Here is a 14,329-nt window from a genome sequence, read left to right on the forward strand (position 1 = left end):
TCCTTGCCGAGCCAATCAGAGGGCGCCTCCAGCCGGCCCTGCCTCGCCGGACTTTCCGAGAATGCACCGGCGGGGACAGTCCTGCGGCCGCTGCACTGGGCTCGGCTCGGTGCTCGGCCCTGCTCGGTGCCGAACGGACTCAGCCGAACAAGTCCGAGACAAACTAGATCGCTTTCGGGCCTACAAGCTTAGCTGGTCAAGGTGCTCCCAGAGCGCTATAAAGAGGGCTACTCTGGGGCTCAAGGTGCTTCGCAAGGGGCAGTCCGATTAAGGCAGCGTATGTAGAGAGAGAGGGCGGGAGTCAGACGAGTCGGGCAGAAAATTAAGACCGCACTGCAAACCTAACTGTCTACTAAGTACACACTTACAAATGCATGCTTGCAAGCACGCACTTACAAACGCATGCTTGGCCAAGTTCACACTTACAAATGCATGCTTGCAAGTACACACTTACAAACGCATGCTTGACGCATGGAGTTATACGGCGTCAAGCATGCGTTTGTAAGTGTGTACTTGCAAGCATGCATTTGTAAGTGTGTACTTGGACAAGCATGCGTTTGTAAGTGTGTACTTGCAAGCATGCATTTGTAAGTGTGTACTTAGTAGACAGTTAGGTTTGTAGTGCGGGCGCTGAATTCTACTTTCAGACTCGCAGGGCAAATTATTAAACCTTGTTAAGTCTGAATTTTCAGACCGCCGCGTCTGAAATTTTTTTCAGACTACAAGGTCCGTATTTTTAGACCTGCGGTCCAAATATAAGGACTCTAGTTTGAAAACGAAATTCAGACGGACAAGTCTGACACTTTCGGTCTGAATTTTCAGAATTTTTTTAACAGTGTAAGTTAAGAATCCCTGGATCCATGGTCATGGTCACCCCGAAATTGTAACGAATATTAGTATCCCATGCGTCCGCAGTTCATCACCTCACAAACCGAGGAGAAAGAGGAGTGAGTGTGGGTTTTTAAGACGTTTGTGGGCTATGACCTTCGAGATGTCTAATAATGGCCATTAAACAAAATGAGTGACTGACAAATTGCAGACATCCTGTCGTCATGTCGCTGAAATGTGCTAAGAAGGAGGGAATTTCTGACGACTGTTCGCCCGCCCTAACCTCTGCTCTGTACGAAGGACAGCATCGGAATAAGCTTGCAACGTCGCCACATTTGTTGCATGTCTCTGATCGTAACTTTTCCCTGTTAAACACAAAGTTACGGTGCGTTTTCGGTTCCTCGGCAATAGGGTACTTCGGAGAAAGCCTAGACCGAGGGGCAAACAACTTCGTCAAAATTTGTACACCGTTATTTCAAATTCACGTTATTTCACGCATGGTAAAAACGGTTCCTGGTTTTCCCAGGAACCCCCAGGAAATCGCCTATGTCTTCGCCATAGGGCTCCTGGGAAAACCAGGTACCGTGTTTACCGTGCGTTATTTCATTGTTATTCCAACGTTATTTCAAGGGTATTTCAACGTTATTTCGCGTTATTTCGTGTTATTTCACGTTATTTCGCGCTATTTCACCGTTATTTCACGCTATTTCACGCTCATTTTGGCGTTATTTTAACGTTATTTCACCGTTATTTCACGCTATTTCACGCTCATTTTGGCGTTATTTTAACGTTATTTCACCGTTATTTCACGGAAAATGTACACCTAAATTCAAGTTGTTTGCCCCTCGGCCTAGACCGAAAGTCAGCGATGGAACGCGATAACCAAAGATCATCGCGCGGCTGTGCTGAGCGGTGTTGGGGTCGGGATGGGCATAGTGGGGGAAGCATGCGAGCGCCGCCTTCACCCCCACTCCGCCGATTCCGACCCCCTCCACCGCTCAGCATGGCCGGGCGATGCTCATTTGTTTTTCTCGGTTTGTCGATGCCTTCCGGTCTAGGCTTTCCCCGAAGTACTCTATCCTCGTGTAACTCGGCGCTGTGGTGGGTCCTGATGTGGCCAACTCGTGGAAGCGGCCAATATTGTCGGAACCAAATCCGTTGAACTTGTCTGGTGGCTCAGATTCCCAAAATAACCCTACATGCCGTGCTAGCACCACTTAGGACCGAAATCTTCCTCCCGCTCAAAACTTGCCTTTTTCAGCGGTTCTTTGTATTTCGTGTGGTTTTGGCCGCATGGATTGAGAACGAAAGCTGAATTTTGCTGTGTTGCACACTAAACTTTTTACGGATACATCCTATCTGTATTACGGACATTTTTGTGCAATTGCAATTACGGATAGATTTTGCTTGTAATACGAATGATTTTATCCGTAATATAAAGGTTTTCGTGTCCGTAACATACAGACGAAAATGTCCGTATGGTACGGACGTAAAACTCTTTGTAATACGGATGATTTCATCCGTATTACAAGCAAAATCTGTCCGTAATTGCAATTGCACAAAAAATGTCCGTAATACAGATAGGATGTATCCGTAAGAAGTTTAGTGTGTGCGAGCCAAGGATATACCTAAGACGGTGCAAATTCTCAGCCGTATTGTCCGAGCCGTTCAGGAGTAGTGCGGACACACAGACCGACAAAACTTTTTAACCCCACGCGAGTGACAGGCTTCGCTATCGCTTAGTTAATCAGAGGCTAGAGTACTCACAAGGGTGGGCCGTCGAGATGGGACTAGATTATAAGTTCCAGAGAGCGGAATAGTTGAATCCTCATTTTTCAATTCTGTACAGTGCTAAGTACGCGTTTTGTACTTTTCTTCCCCGAAAAGCCTTAAGCCGTACCCCAGAAAAAATGCCCAACTCGCGCATTTTCGCTTTTATCTCGGAATGGCCCACGAGGTAAGCTTCGTTATAAACTCCAAACTCTGCTTCTGCAGTAAACGAAAGTGATATTAGGGGTAGGTTGGGTAAGAAAAGTACACTCGAAGCTCGGGTAAGAAAAGTACACCCGTTACATCTCCGAACTGAAACTACACTGAACCATCACGTTAGTGGTTTTAGAAAGATTGGTCATCCCGCTGACAAAAAATAAATTTAGCCCAGTTCTACATATAATATTTAGAATCAAACGGCACGTTTGAAAAACACATTTAAAATAACTATGAAAATCTTTTTTTTAAATGTTTGTACTTTGGAGTACAGATTCCTGCAGAATCAGCCGACAGTCCAATGTAAGGTACCACCTTATAGCTTAGACCATCATCTTTGAAAAACAGTGCCGTTCGATGCTCTTAGGCTTCAACACAATTTTTTATAAGTGTAAAAATGAAATGGGGAAGAAAAGTACAGTCGGCTGGGGAAGAAAAGTACAGGTATTGGGGAAGAAAAGAACACCCTCTAAGAAACTAAAAGCGGGATGAAAATTGAATTGATCACGGAAATAGATTTGATTAGGCGAGACAAGCAAAAAATGTCAACACAAGTTATAGAATTAGACTAGAAATAAACAAGTTATTGGGCATTTACGTGAAAAGGGGAAGAAAAGTACAAAAATGCTGTACCCACTTATCTCTGAGAAAAGGCTTCTTGGACCTTCTGTGATGAGTCCATGTAGAATCAGAACCAATTGACCGATTTTGACGAAACTTGAACTAATGGCAAGTGAAAGCTCTCCACTTTAGGGGTAAACCTGTATTGAGCCAAGATTGGTGGTCTCCTGGTTCGAACTCGCAATTCTTTTCGTTGTACTTTTCTTTCCCGGTGGTGTACTTTTCTTACCCTTTTCGAGGAGTTCCGAAATCACATACATTTTGGCATGTTGTACGTAATGTGGGGAACTATAATCAACGGTCAGTGATCCATTTCATTAGGAAGGCATTGGATTACATGTTCACGAGAGCAGAATAGTTGAATCCTCATTTGGAACTTCTGTACAGTGCAAAGTACGCGTTTTGTACTTTTCTTCCCCAACCTACCCCTAGTTGATTGTAAGATTACGACCAAAAGGGAAACGACTTGGCTAAAAACTGGATTATTTCAAGGTTCAAGGGGAGAGGGGAATTTTAAGCACAGGTACACTGCAAACCTATTAGGTTAAACTGTCTACTAAGTACGCACTTACAAATGCATGCTTGACGCATGGAGTTATACGGCGTCAAGCAAGCGTTTGTAAGTGTGTACTTGGCCAAGCATGTACTTGTAAGTGTGTACTTAGAAGACAGTTGGGTTTGTAGTGTACATCAATGCACGGGCTCGCTGCGCCGGGAATTGAGGTCGGGGTAGTGCCTCAGATTGTATCGGTCACTCTGTGGCTTAGCGCCGGACACGAGAGAAGAACAAACTGAAATTGATGATTGATTGGTGTCGCGTGACTTTTAAAAATATCTCTTACCGGAATAGAGGTCTAGGACGCGTCTTCAGCCTTTGGGACCACGGTGTACCGGGTTTCTTCTGCGATACTTGCCATCGGCAAGCACTTTCCTGTCAAGTGAGTCAACTGTCAGTCGTCCTATCTATTTAGCTTAGAACACGTCGCCGCATTCCTTCAGTGGATGCTGCTTCTCGAAGGAAAACACTCACCTTAAGACGAAACTTTTAACTCCCAGCACGAATGTCCGAGTCGATCAGACGAAAGGATATTACACGCGTTAACTCGTGTGGCGGGCGCTCAGTCACTGCCTTCTCCGCTAGCCGCACAGTGTCGTCCTTTATCGCATCACAACAAATAACAAGTGCCGGGTTGCGAGGCGGGTGAGGGGTGGCACACTGTTGCTAGGCAACCGACAGGCAGTGTTGAGATAGCTCCGCTGGAAGGCGATTGCAGCACGCAGTCTGCCTCGTTTAAGTTCTCAGGTTTACCTGTACCGGACGTCACAAGGGACTTTGTGAAAGTCAGCCTTCAGAAGGCACTCTCTTTCAGGATTGCTAAAATGACTTTCAAATGTTACGCGTTACCGTTATCGCGATAGTATAGTCGCACTACATTGAAATACGAAACGTTCTCTTGACCACACCAACCTAACCACACCAACTGGTGTGGTCAAACGGGTGCCGTTTTGAGGCAACTGAGATCTTTTTTTTGTGGCTTCACCTTCCTTTTTCGTTCTTGTCTGTTCGCTTTCGGCTTGCTGTGCTGGTCACCTTCCTGTTGTCACATGATCTGTTGTGGTTGTTACGTTGCCCACCATTGTTCTCTCTTCTATGGGTGCCTCTGTTACTGTAGTAGTGCTTGTTGTACTTGGAGCCCATTCCATCATGTTGAGCAGTTCGGCATTTTCTACAGTACTTTTGTGGAAAGTTACAATCCTCTGTCTTGTGGCTTGACCTTTCTTGTACAGACTTGGCAGGTCTTGGCAGGTGAACTGAAGGAAGTAACCGTCTTCTGTCCTATGACTGCCTTCCTTCTTCCGTACGGTGCAGTATGCAGTTTGCTTTTGTGTGACCTGCTCAACAGCGAAAACACTTGAGGTTCACCGTAAGTCCCAGCCTGGCACGCGCATCAACCTCGAAGGCAGGGACTGGTTTGTCCAGTTGTTTCATTTTACCTTCTTCTGTTTGCAGTCTCAAGAGCAGATTTTCGACGGTCCTTTCAACTGGGGGTACAGACTCCAATGCACTGCTGAAGTATTGAAATGGCCTTGGAAGCATTTGGATTGGCTCGGAAATTAGCATAGTACCATTTACCTCTTGTTTTAGAGCGTACAGCTAGTGTGCCAGGTTTTGAATGCCTGGCGTTGTACATGACGGATTGGTTTTTGTCCCTGTTTGTAAAGAGTTCTGGTAGCAATAGAATTTTCTGGTTTGTTCCTTTTTGAATATAGCATTAACCTTGGTTTATCTGCAAGTTGGAAAGTAATACTTCGCAATGCTTTAAAAAGAGTTGTAAGAGAGTTTGCAATTCAATGCCGGGAAATACTTCGCAAGGTTTTTTTTTTTAGTTTTTACCGAACTCCTCGGTCGTTATAAATTTGTCTCGCAGTTCTTAGTTATTTATAAATGACGCACAATTTAATGCGGACCTGATACTTTTGGGCGACTGATTTGGGGTGAATTTGCGATTTAATCAAGGACTCGTTACTGTCACACGCGTTGTTCCCGCGTATTTTATCGAGGGGCGTTCACCATCAATGGGTGGGCTGAGGCGACCGTTTGGCTCGCCCCTGATTCGCTGCGATATCCGGTCTGGGTGCAGAGTGAGCACCCGCCAAGGCCCCGAGGCAAAATTGATCCATGAAGGGGAAGAAGGGGATAACTCAATCTTCATCATTTTTCAGGAGAGCCAAAATAATGGATGCCGGGTGAACTTCCTCCAATCAGATGAATGACGCAATGTTCAGTGTTCAATCAAATCTGCATCCAAGTAACTTTTGAATGTGTTTTTCTGCAAATTCCTTTTCGTCAGGACACATCTTGTAGTTTCTCTGCCGAACTCATAGTCTATCCTTATAGGTGGGTACTTACATTTTGTTAAGTCTGCAACATCCGAAACAAAGACACCTGATACTCTTCCGAAATTTCTAATGCCTCTCTATTTTGTTCTTTTGTAAGGTCAGGCTTTATATTGCATTTATCTTTCTTTCCCAAGAAAGCCTAAGAAATAACTGAAAATTTTCAACAGTGTACTATCCGGTTCAGTCCCATTTTGCTGCATATATGTTGCTTCTCGAAGTGTGGCGGCGCAAAGATTAGCTTATCGCACGAGAAGCTTAGCCTGGAAAGGTCTATTGGACAAAGGGTAGCAGAGTAGACGGGCACTTCAAGAGCTTTTGGGCCAGTTCTCCAAGGACTGAGCTCAAGCACTTCAGAGGCGCCCTCAAGTTTTGAGGCGGTAGTGCGGGGACCTCGTACTTCCCATCGGGACTGAAAACCTGCCTCTTTTTGACCCGTTTCGTATTTTTGGCATACCTAGAACAAAACAAGACACTAAGGTATGTCAGCTTGCTTTTACTCGAGAGTCCAGAAACCGAGGCTGTATCCTAACAATAATAGGGGCTGGCTGCCGGAGCGGGATATTAAGTGAATGCATGAGGCTTGGCTTGGCTCGCAGTCTGCGCGAAATATCGACAAACCCTCCCCCGGGTACAGCCGCAGCGGGCGTAAACAATGGCACTCCCTCCTCGCGCGCGACGGCTTGCGCGGAATATTGACAATCCCTCGCCGCGTAGAGCGCCAGCGGCACCGGGCGCTCGCAATCCAACGGGCACGGCGCGGCGGTGCAGGTCACGGCACAGGACACAGTTTATTTACAATTCTATATACAATTACAGAGAAAGTCCTTTCTCTGTAATGCTCCTGAGCATACTGCCAAAACTAGCACACAGGACAGTACTGGACGTATCATCATCTTCCATGAACGGTCCTTGAATGGAGAATTTTCAATAGAAGGGCAGAATTTAATTTTATACTCTGTAGTCTACGGGGGAATTAAAAAGGGATAAAAATTTGGAGAAAAAGGTGTCGGCCTTTGGTTTATTTCAGGAAAATACAATGTGAATGTATGGTTTCAAAATTTGTTTGAGGTAAGAGCTGCATGAACAAATAATTTTAATTATTTCATCGTAATCTAGATGAATATCGGGCTCGCCGCTCAGTAGAGGCGCTAGTCACCGGTAAGGTCCCGGCTATAGCTATGTACAATGAAGGAAATGTATTTCCAAGTCCAGAGTCGTTTCACTGAAAAGTCAAAGGTCAGAATTCATTCCAACCTAGGGGAAAGAAAAAAAGTCTCGCCAATTTTTGGCGAGAAACAAAAGTCTCGCCATTTTTTTGGCGAGAAACTAAAGTCTCGCCATTTTTTGGCGAGAAACAAATGTCTCGCCAAAATATGGCAATAATTGCAACCCCACTCTATTTGATACTGGGAAATGTATCCCAGTCAAGATCACTCCGGTAAACACATCACTAACTACAGTCTTTCAATTACTCAAGTTGAAAATAATACAGGAAGCTATCACTTTCAGTTATGAAAATATTAATGTAAGGTTATATTATGTGAATTTGGTTTGCGTCAGCAAAGCGTTGCCCAACTATTTACTTTTTTTGTCATCGTTTAAAAAGACATTGGTCCAGTGAGTCAGATCCTAAAAGGTCTCTTTCAGTGTCCATGTAGTTAAAGATAATGTCTTTAATAAGAGGCCTAAACAAAGCGACATCCATGATGACACAAGTTCTTACTCACTCCTTTGACTTATTCCAATCCCCAGCTAACCTTGCTGCACTTGGGCATTGTTGGAGGTTCCATGGACAGAACTCGGTTAATAAACTCGAGTTAAGAAAGTTCTGTGCACTATCTAGCACTATCCGTTTCGCCGTCTCCACTGGACAAAATGCCAAAGTACAGCAGCAGCACTTCAAATCGCCAACACAGATATCATAAAGAAAACATTTTAGTGCACAGACAAGCAACACAGCAACAGGACTGCCATGTTGTGTCGTCTGCTACAGTAGCATTTGTTTTGCGGTAGTGCCAACCTATACATTTTTTTCGTTATTTGTAAAATTACTTTTGGAAGGCAGTGCAGGTTGGCACTACCGCAAAACAAATGCTACTGTAGCAGACGACACAACGAGGACAACAAATGAATTTCAACATGGCAGTCCTGTTGCTGTGTTGCTTGTCTGTACACTAAAATGTTTTCTTTATTATATCTGTGTTGGCGATTTGAAGTGCTGCTGCTGTACTTTGGCATTTTGTCCAGTGGAGACGGCGAAACGGAGAGTGCTAGATAGTGCACAGAACTTTCTTAACTCGAGTTTATTAACCGAGTTCTGTCCATGGAACCTCCAACAATGCCCAAGTGCAGCAAGGTTAAGCTGGGGATTGGAATAAGTCAAAGGAGTGAGTAAGAACTTGTGTCATCATGGATGTCGCTTTGTTAAGGCCTCTTATTAAAGACATTATCTCTTACTACATGGACACTGAAATTGACCTCCCACTAGACCAATGTCTTTTTAAACGATGACAAAAAAAAAGTAAATAGTTGGGCAACGCTTTGCTGACGCAAACCAAATTCACATCATATAACCTAACATTAATATTTTCATATCTGAAAGTGATAGCTTCCTGTATTATTTTCAACTTGAGTAATTGAAAGACTGTAGTTAGTGATGTGTTTACCAGAGTGATCTCGATTGGGATATATTTCCCAGTATCAAATAGAGTGGGGTTGCAATTATTGCCATATTTTGGCGAGACATTTGTTTCTCGCCAAAAAATGGCGAGACTTTAGTTTCTCGCCAAAAAAATGGCGAGACTTTTGTTTCTCGCCAAAAAATGGCGAGACTTTTTTGTCTCACCAAATTTTGGCCATCAGTCTTGCCATTCAATTTTCAGTGTTACAACTTTGAGTATGTGGCTCATACTACCGCTGTTTCTAAAAGTACTTGGATCTTGATTGAACTCTGTATTAAATGTTTTCAGGTCCATCGTTCTCAACCTCGGAGCCTTGCCTAGCACACGGCGTGACGGCGACAGCGACTAGGCGATGGGGGTCGTGTTATGTGAGGGATGGTTTCCAAGGGTCGCCGGATGTCTTGAAACGTAGGCGGTGAGGTAAAAATGTATGTATTTTCTTAAATATTTTGAAAAAGGTTTCTCCAAAGCATTCTGAAGCATGAAATGGACAAACGTGGGGCCACCTCCTTCGAGCTTTTTTGACCTACATCTTGCAGCTCTCCCGTATAAATGTGAAAATTGTGCTGAACAAGAATGGGGGTCACCTCTCCCTCATTCTTTTCCTGGCTACGAACGTTTCTTCGAGATTCCTGATAGTGAAGCATCCATTGTTACTTGTTGAGTTTGCTTTAATGGAGAGCTCCATACACAAGTTTCGGAAAAACTCCATGATATTATTTCTCTCGGAAATTCCTGACAGTGGTCCAAACATGTAAGGGAGTATGGGGCGATTTGTAACAGGGGCGATTCGTAACAAATGCGTTTATTAATTCAAGTGGAGGGAGCAGAGGAAAATCTGAGTATGGCCCCTCTTTCGCTTCAAGTACAGGGTCCTTCAACAATCGAAGCGGATGTGATCGGTGCTCAGGTATAGTTTTGGAGGGCGTCTGAAATATAGGGTTCACCGAAAACAGGCAAATCTTTTATTTTGAGTTCTAGGAAGTTTCTGTCTGAGGCTCCCCAGGTATGAATCACCATCGAAGTACCGTTGGGGCCTTGAAGCGTGACCCCTTTACAATGTAACCACGTGGCATAAGTTGCTTTTACTTTTTCCAGTGATAGTTAGGGACGTATTTCTTGCGTAACAGGCATTTGGGGTGATTCGTAACAGACCCGTATAAAAACAAGAGTTTGAGTAGTTTTAGCAATTAAATGCTTAAATTATTTCTCGAATCATCTGCTGCCTAATTCCAATACATTTACACAGCTCAAAATGCATTTTAAAGCGAGTTATTCTATTCTTTCCTCCAAAATTGAAAAAAGTGAGGTTAGGGTTGACATAGCCGGTCAGTTAATGCTGAGGCGGTCAACGGCCGCTTGTAATGTAGATTTTAAGGCGTCTGCAGGACATCCGATGAACAACTGCTGGAGGAGATGCCATTCCCGACGATGTTTCATTTAATATGTTGGATGTTATGAAAGGCCCCATGGCTGTTACAATTCACCCCATGCTGGGGCGATTCGTAACAGCATGCAAGGGTTTGGAAAGCGTCTTAGATTTCAAAGTTTACGGCCTCCAGATTGATCCAATGGAGCTGCACAGTCTAGATGAAGGGCCAGACTGCTCAACTGGCACAAGTTTGACACCGATATGCAGAATGTTCTTAATTTTGAATAGAGAATTCCAAAATCTGTTACAAATCGCCCCATACTCACTTAATTGAACTCCACTCAACGCAGTTCTGGCCTCTGATAGTTTTGTTAAACCAGAACATAAATGAAATTAACCTCGTGATTACCAGGAATTATTACAATCGTTTTTAACTTGGTTGGCGAAAAAAGACATAAAGTGAAAACTGGCGTGAGGTGGTCAAGGACTTTTCTAATGATCCTGTATAATCTCAGGCAGATCGGCCGAGCCGTTTACGAGTGGTGCCGGCTGACGTGCAGAGAGGGAAAGTGCTTTTATCCCACTAGAGTAACTGGCTGCGCTATCACTAAACCAAACGGCCTGTTCTACCGGTCAGAGTTCTTTCCATTAAAAGTTTAATAAAAGCCATGACATATGAATCAAAGGAAAAGTTTCCTTAGCCTCAGAAGTTTAGAACCATGATGGTCAGTAAAATTTTCGTCTTGTTTCGGACGTTGTGGCTATGAATCTGTTACTTTGGCTTCCTGAAAGAAATCAGTGTGAGCAGAAGCAAGTTCGAGGATAATGCTTACCAGTTGGGGTGAACTTAAGGACTTCTTTCCGACGCTATAAATATAGTACGTGTGGTGCAATGTATGGAGACATTGCACTATACGTGCAAGTCATGTTGCACCTTACGTGCAATGCATCCTGAAAAATGCCCTGTGCTAATGCATGGGAAGGCATTGCACTTCACGTGCAATGCATGAGCATTGCACCAATTGATCGTGGAATGAAAACGTCTTCATTAGCTGCAAGATATATGGTAAGCATAGTTGAAGCAAAATTATGCTTGGAAGGACAGTGTTGGATAATGTGCGGTTTGTGCTTGATATGATGATTTATGATTGCGATTTATAGTATAGTGTTAGCTAAAGATACATGGAAGCATATTTGAAGCAAAATTATGGTTGCAAGGACAATGTTGGATGATGTGTCGTTTGTGCTTGATATGATGTTTTATGACTGCAATATAGGACATTTTACCTTAGACAGTGTTTGCAATTATGTTACCTGTTGAGGTAGTTGACATTAGGTGAAGTATGTGATGCATTTTGTTGAGTGTGAGAGTATTTGCAATGCAAATTAGTTTTCCTCTTGTCTTACTTTTGCTGCTTGTTTTTTTTTTTTCATGTTCTTGTCTTTTGCGATTCTGTAGTGCTTTCTGATCTTGAAGAAAATCATTCATTGTAACAATTCGTCTTGATGTTGACGATTGTTTTCACTGTTAAAAAATTTTGCTGAAAATTCAGACTTTTTTGACTGAAGTAAATATGCAGAACATCCTACTGAAAATTCAGACTAAATCCTGGTCTGAAATTTTCAGACTTACACAAGTCTTAACCTTTCAGACAGGTCGTAGTCTGAAAAATTCAGACAAAATTGTCTCAATTACTAGATTGTTTTGTCTGAAAGTGGCAGCAGGAAATTTTCCCATAACTCGGTGAAATGATAATGTTCGCATCCGAACCTCAAAGGAGAGACGTACTTCAAGGAACCGTCTAGGTAAAAAAATTGAGTGTAGGGGCAATGTCCCCGATGTGGGACACTTCCCTGCACTCATCTGGAGCTGGCATGACGCACCCTAGGGAACGACGGCACGGAGCCAACCGCGAGAGGTAACTTCAAATGTCAATTGTTAAACTCGCGCGTTTGCTACAGATATAAATTTGGTATGGGAGCGTGTGTTTCGTCATAGCCAATAGAGTGATGGCCATTTCGGGTTAAAAATATTAAAAATTTAACAGAATAAAACGTTTTTAACAACAGCAGGCTCTTTACCGACACTGGCGCCACCTAGCGGAGAGAAAAATGCTTTCGTTTTGTCTGAAGTCCCCGAAACGGAGTCGGATTAAATTGAATGTAAGACTGATTGTGAGTTAACCCAATGTTAGGTTTGGAAGAAAGTTGTCCAATTTTCTCTTATGTTTGAACATATTTCAGAAAAGTCTGAATCCGAAATTCAGACTCTTGAGGTCTGGGAAGTCTGACGCAAGTTCATATGAATTTTGAGAATGAGTACAAATATTAAGACACTTCGAGTATGAATTAAGCTTTCAGACAAAGCGTTTAAGAACTAAGACAAAAACTCTGATTTTTCAGAATTAAGTCTGATTTACAGATTCAGACCGCTAAGTCTGACAAAATTGGTCTGAATTTTCAGAATTTTTTTAACAGTGTTGGATTGGTTATTGTCTGTGTTTTTTTCTGTAATTTAAAAGGAGTTTTTATTAAATGTAATTTCAAAGTGCATAACGCATTGCACCGATTGGCGCTATTTTCGTAACGTTTCACAGTGTTCGGCTGGTCCTCAAAATCAAAGAGAGAGTGACGGTCCATAACCTCCCCCCCCTTCTTTTTTAGCACCTACCTTTAATTTACCTTGAGGTTCGTTAAGTTTCCAGCATGAGGGGATCCTTTGGACCTCCAAGGACCTCTTCTCTGCCCATTGGAACTTGTCTGCAATGTGTAGCAGGGTCGCAGAGGACTTAAAAAATAAAATGTAAAATGGTCTTGGTCATATATGGGGTACCATGACCACCCCGTGGGGCACCGTGACCATACTGGTGTTTTCGCCCAAGAAATGTACTTTTTACCTGTATTCTCATTGAAATGGTTTCTTCGGCTGTCTTTACGATCAGGCCAGTCGCCTCAGGCGAAAAGACACTCTTATAGACTAAAGGAATTAAAGAATAATCCGTTCTCAGGGGCTTCAAAATGGAAGGTTTAGCAGGGTTAACTCTAAGGCTCTCACATTTCACATCCGAAGCTTTGATATGTGTTACATTTTTTTAATGTCTTGCAAAGATGAATCCGCAAGCACATTGCGATTTGGTCATATTAAAAATTTGTTGGCGCATTTTCTTAACTGCTGAAAAGTAACCTTACAGCTGTTTCTGACAACGCTTTTGCTACGGATCTCTTTTCCCGCCTCTTTTAGGGTTTGCGGCTGTTGGATACGCTTTCAAAAAAGACGAAAAAAAAACCTTTTCCAGAATGTTTTTTCTTACATCTAATCGCAAGGGACAATTAATTATTTTCATTCCCAAAACTCCCAAAACGTTCTTGTCAGTTTTTCCTTATTTTTAACACGAAACAATAAAGATCATACAGTTTAGTGTAGTGTTTTCGGAAAAAAAGCATTTTCAGTGCAGTCACCCCTTAAAACAATTGAAGTTTTAGGCTACCGCTGCTTTTAAGTGCCCTTTTTAGGTCCCAGGTATTTGTCCCACGAATTGTTCGGAGCCGCATTCGGAGCAGCCCTGCGTCCAAATGCGGCAACGCATTCTTCATCTTAGGTTTTAAGGGTGAAGGTAGCTATAATCTGCCTGTTTTTTAGAGCTTAAGCTTCAAATTAACCTCCATATCTGATAAGCTTCGAACTCTCAGATTAAATCTATAGAGGGTGGTTTAATTTCAACTACTAAATGGATTTCCTGTGGCAAATATCTCAAGTTCAAGGACATTAGAACCGAATTTCACTCTAAAGCATCCATAAATTTGACGTGTCCACAGAACGAGAAAAAAGTTTGCGATGTATATCAGTGCTCTGCCTGGAAACGGCTGACATTGGACCATGCGGGCGTCTAACGCACACTACCACAACGGCGTTTACTTTAGCACGGCATGTGGCGTAGAC

The 14,329-nt window shown here is 43.0% G+C and overlaps 1 protein-coding gene across 1 annotated transcript in view; it reads right to left on the reverse strand.

Moving 5' to 3' along the window:
• LOC117649395 overlaps positions 1-4,569 on the reverse strand; it is a 30,618-nt gene extending 26,049 nt beyond the window's left edge. Inside the window, exons 1-2 of the mRNA XM_034392106.1 lie at positions 4,466-4,569; positions 4,278-4,366 (exon numbers count right to left, since the gene is read on the reverse strand). The gene's annotated coding sequence lies outside the window, so the exon portion shown is untranslated. The remainder of the gene's footprint in view (positions 1-4,277; positions 4,367-4,465) is intronic.
• Between the last annotated feature and the right edge of the window lie 9,760 nt (positions 4,570-14,329).

Source organism: Thrips palmi, unplaced genomic scaffold (genome assembly GCF_012932325.1).
Source record: "Thrips palmi isolate BJ-2018 unplaced genomic scaffold, TpBJ-2018v1 HiC_scaffold_4, whole genome shotgun sequence".
Lineage (NCBI taxonomy): Eukaryota > Metazoa > Arthropoda > Insecta > Thysanoptera > Thripidae > Thrips > Thrips palmi.